The 5,000-nt window shown below is 33.9% G+C and overlaps 1 protein-coding gene and 1 pseudogene across 1 annotated transcript in view; both read right to left on the bottom strand.

Annotated features, from left to right (window-relative positions):
* The window catches only part of LOC112470954 (O-acetyl-ADP-ribose deacetylase MACROD2-like), a 1,076,828-nt gene that overhangs the window by 384,013 nt on the left and 687,815 nt on the right, over window positions 1–5,000 (bottom strand). The gene's annotated exons all lie outside the window — the stretch shown is intronic.
* LOC112471135 lies at window positions 406–524 on the bottom strand (annotated as a pseudogene).

The raw sequence follows: 5,000 nt of genomic DNA on the forward strand, positions 1-5,000 counted from the left end.
TCATATAGGCATAGATTTATTTCTGGACTCTCTATTCTGTTCCATTGACCTATGTGTCTGTTTTTATACCAGTACCATGTTGTTTTGATTACTATAGGCTATAGTTTGATATCAGGTAGCGTGATATCTTCAACTTTGTTCTTCTTTCTCAAGATTGCCATGGCTATTCAGGGTCTTTTATGGTTCCTTACAAATTTCCAAATTATTTGTTCTAGTTCTCTGATAAATGCCATTGGTATTTTGATAGGGATTGCACTGAATCTATAGATTGCTTTGGATAGTCCAGCCATTATATTTTATTTTATTTTATTTTTTTAGGCAAGGCAACCCTTGGTTGACCTCACAGATTGCAAGGATCTTGTCAGCTTACCATCCCTTATTTTTTATTTTTTATTTATTTATTTACGCCTATAGCACCTGGTCTTTCTACATGGTCTTCCATCCAAATACTAACCAGGCCCGATCCTGCTTAGCTTCTGAGATCAGATGAGATCAGGCTTGTTCAGGGTAGCATGGCCGTAGACTCTCCAGCCATTTTAATAATGTTGATTCTTCCTACCTATTAACATAGTATATGCTTCCATTTATTTGTATCTTCTTCAATTTTTTTTTTCAATGACTTTTAATTTTCCGAGAACAGGTCTTTTACTTCCTTGGTTAGATTCCTAGGTATCTTATTGTTTTTGATGCAATTGTAAGTGAGATTGCTTTCTTAATTTTTCTTTTTGATAGTTCATCATTGGTATATACAAATGAAACAGACATCTGAATATTAATTTTGTATCCTGCTACTTTACCGAATTCATTGATCAGTTCTAACAGTTTTTTGATGGAATCTTTAGGGATCTCTCTATATAGTATCATGTCTTCTGCAAATAATGATATTTATACTCTTCATTTTCAATTTGGATGCCTTTTATTTCTATTTTTTGTCTGATTGCTATAGCTAGGACTTCTAGTACAATGTTGAATAGATGTGGTGAAAGTGAGCATCCTTGTCTTGCTCCTGATCTTAAGGAAAATGCTTTTAGCTTTTCCCCATTGAGTATATGATATTAGCTGTGGGTTTGTCATATATTGCCTTTATTATGTTGAGATATGTTCCCTCTATTTCAACTTTGTTGAGTGTTTTTTATCATAAATGGATGCTGGATTTTGTTGAATGCTTTTTCTGCATCTATTGATTGATCATACGGTTTTTATCTTTCAATTTGTTAATGTGGTATATCACATTAATTGATTTGCAGATATTAAACCAACTTTGCATCCAAGGAATAAATCCAACTTGATCACGGTGTATAATATTTTTAATGTATTGCTAAATTCAGTTTGCTAATATTCATTGAGCAATACACTGTGTTTATGTTCTCTTTCTGGGATCATTTTACAACTTCTCTGCTCTAATATTTAAGATGATTGTACCAAAATAGTTCCTATGAAGTGGCTTGGGTTACGGGGTGTGAAAAAATAAATTAAGGGAAAGATTATATTCAAATCCAGATATCATTTGGAATGAATCACTGTCATTTTCATGTCCATTTCTAAACAAAGGCATATTAGATACCCTCAGGAAATAAGACTTTGTACTTGAGTTGTAACTAATAATAACAGCTATCTTTTATTGAGTGCTTATTATGTGCAGACATTATCTTTAATGCTTTTATTTGTATAACATCACTGAATCTTCGCAATGATCCTACTCTTAACTTGAGGGAACTGAAGCACAGAAATACCAGGTTATGTGCCCAAGGCCACATGAGAGTAGATCTAGAATCTGAATATGTATGAAAAACCTAGAATTGCAGGGGACAGCCAGAAATTCTAACCTTTGTGAACTGGGTTAATAGCAATAGCTTACTACAGTACACTTTTTCCTTGTTAAGCCATTGCATCTTAAACCCCAGGAGAGAGCAATAAAAGGGAATGTTCAGAAGTTGACTCTTGTTAAATATATGACACTCAAAAGTGTATAAACTGGTGGGCTTTGTTCATCTACTATAGCTGTCATCATAGCATAGTGGTTAAGCTCATGGGCTTTAACATCAGAGAGATCTAGGTCTGAATCCTGGCTCTGTTAATTTCCAACTGTATCACCTTTATGAAATTGTTTAACCTATCAGAGCTTCACTGAATTTTTATAAGGCTTTGGTTACTGTGCATAAAGCTTTTAGCAAGTAATCTGGCAGAAAGCAAACACCCAACAAATGATACGATGACATGAACTGATGATTATATATTATTTCCACTAAACTGGTCGTTATTGCAAAAGTAGTAAGAACTACTGCTAGCAAAGAGGGGAAGCAGTATAGTACATGCCTATAATACACTAAATAAGAGGTTCCATTAACTTATGGGCTTTAGGTTTTTCTTTATGGGGTGTTTCTGGTCTCAGTTATGGTTCTGGAAATTACATAATTCACATCATGTCAAAAGAAAGAGTCTAAAAGAGTAGAATAATCATTCTATGACCAATATTTAATGCAAACGGAAAGAAACTATTATTTATGGTGCCTAGTTGGGTGCCCTTCGAACTCTCTCTTTTCCTAATTCTAAATAAAAAGCCTAGTAAAATATGGGTAAGCAAAAAAAAAAAAAATAAGTGAATCTGAAAATGATAACATATAGTCAAGCCATTGCCAGAATCTAGGAGGAATTTTCTCTAATTATAAGACCAATTGAACTGGATTCTAAAGTACAAGCTTGGCTCATACATGCCATGACTGTCTGAAAGTAGACAGAAAAACTATCTTTTCCTTAAAGAAACAGAAACTGTCCAGTAACCAACATGTTGGGCAATCATTATTTTACAGAAAGTAGAATTTTCTTAGGGACAACTTCATATTTTTTTTGAGGATCTCATAAAAAGTGATGGATCCGTTCCTCAGGAAAGACAGATATGCACACACACAAAATTGAGCTTAAAATTCCAAGGGGAACACGGGCCCACTAAAGCTCATCTAAAGACTCATAGACCTTCATTGATATCAACTTAAGAACAAGAGTTTTCTGTGTAGGAGCTTATTCTTCAACACTTACACACACACACACACACACACACACACACATGCACACACACACACCCCTGCACATCTCCTCATCTCTCCTGTTACAGCCTATCAAAGATTGTAGCCCTAGAAAACAACTGGAAAGGTGGTGGGGAAAGCTCAGCATGAGCACAATCACTGGTGACCATGACACAGCAGCTTTCCTGGTGATTCACAGTGGTGATGGTGCTTTCCAGGGATGTTATCACGTCAAAGCATCTATGACAGGTGAGGGTGACAGAGTGCTATAGAAAGAGCCCATCTCCTTTCAGCAGAGTAGTCCCAGAGAAAAGCTTTGGAAAATTTCCCTCGGTGCTACCGTATTTTCCATGGACTTCTGTTGCTACTGTTTCCTGTTTGTGTATTTGTGAATGGGGAAAACTCTAGATTTTCGGTTAAACATAGGTAATTTGCAAGGAGTGCCCTTGAACCTTGAATTCTATTTGTCTAGATGCTGAGAAGATCATCAGTTCAGATCTTCTTCAACTTAAAGGGAGGTAAATGTGCACAAATCTTGGTAAATGTCCAGTGAAGACAGAGCATTTTTTTACAAAAGAATCTAGATGAAGCTTTAAAGCAATCAATTATATTATAATTTATGAAAATAATATAAAAATAAAAAAAATAAAAAACAACCAAAGAGCTACCTATTCCTAGGGGGGCGGGGGGGGGAAAACTTAAGTTTTCTAAAATAGAATTGCTTTTGAATAGTGAGATTTAAAAATGAAAAATCAATGTCAGTCAACTGGGTAAAATTTGAGAGAAATGGAAAACTGTCATAACTTTGTTCTATGATTTTTATCTGTTAAACAACCAAGTGGCATTATTAATTATAAATGCTTAAACATGCAAATACAAATTAAATAACACTAGCACAATTATATAGATTAGAGATCAGGGTATAATAATATAAATAAATGTCACAATAATTTTTAAATAAAAAGGGGATGTAGGGACAGAGAAGTAGATAGTAATGAGGAGGCAGTATTTGGTTGTACTGATAGAAGAATCATTTGATAAAATAGTCATAAGTGTTCCATATCAGACATGCAAATATGTTTATATTTGTATAGCCATATCTTTACATAACTTTACCTTTGTAAAGTTGAAATAAGAACTAAAATAATAAGGCTGAACTAAATCCTTTCTCTTATCATCTCATTGAATTTCCTTATTTCTGATTTATAAATTATCAGCTCCCTTGAGATCTAATCCAAGGACTGGTGAAGTAGACTGAAAACCAACAAAAATAATATAACTCTCAATAAAAGCACTATTAAAAGAAGAAAGCAAAAACATGCTAGACACTTCACTGCTCTGAGATTTTTAATTTGCTAAATAATTACCTACACGTTATGTACACTGAAATTCATAATTTAGGGTAGGAAGTGGTAAATGTTCATAAACTCTCCCCTAAAAAAGTGCCATTTTGCCTTCTTTGAGTCATAGTGGACAAAGAAAAAGTTACTTTTCTATTTAAAGAATAACATTAAAGATAATTTAGTCCTGTCATTATTTAACCACTTACATATCCAAGTGACACTAAGAACCATACATTAAAATATGCTAACTTCAAATATACTAGATATACCAGAAAGTTTTTGTATGGCATTCTGAGCAGTTTGATTTAATTTATGAATAATTATCTTAAACTATGCACATAAGAATTTCATAAGGCAAGAACAAGAACAATGGGACAGGCTGGGTGAATAACCAATAAGTTCCCTGTGTCCTCTTTTTTAATATGTCAATATATTTCACTTTAAGAAACCTTGAATTTTCCTTCAATTTTGTGTTGCTAATAATTAATTCATTTTGCTTACACTGCATCTAGCTTCAAATCATAGTCTCCATTTCTAGGTAATAGGTTCTGCCACAGGCAATATGCCGTGCCATAACCTCAATTACAACTTACAAAGGAGAAGACTGCACTTATTTTCTGCTGGAGCCGCTATT

This window comes from Pteropus alecto, unplaced genomic scaffold (assembly GCF_000325575.1).
Source record: "Pteropus alecto unplaced genomic scaffold, ASM32557v1 scaffold45, whole genome shotgun sequence".
Classification (NCBI taxonomy): domain Eukaryota; kingdom Metazoa; phylum Chordata; class Mammalia; order Chiroptera; family Pteropodidae; genus Pteropus; species Pteropus alecto.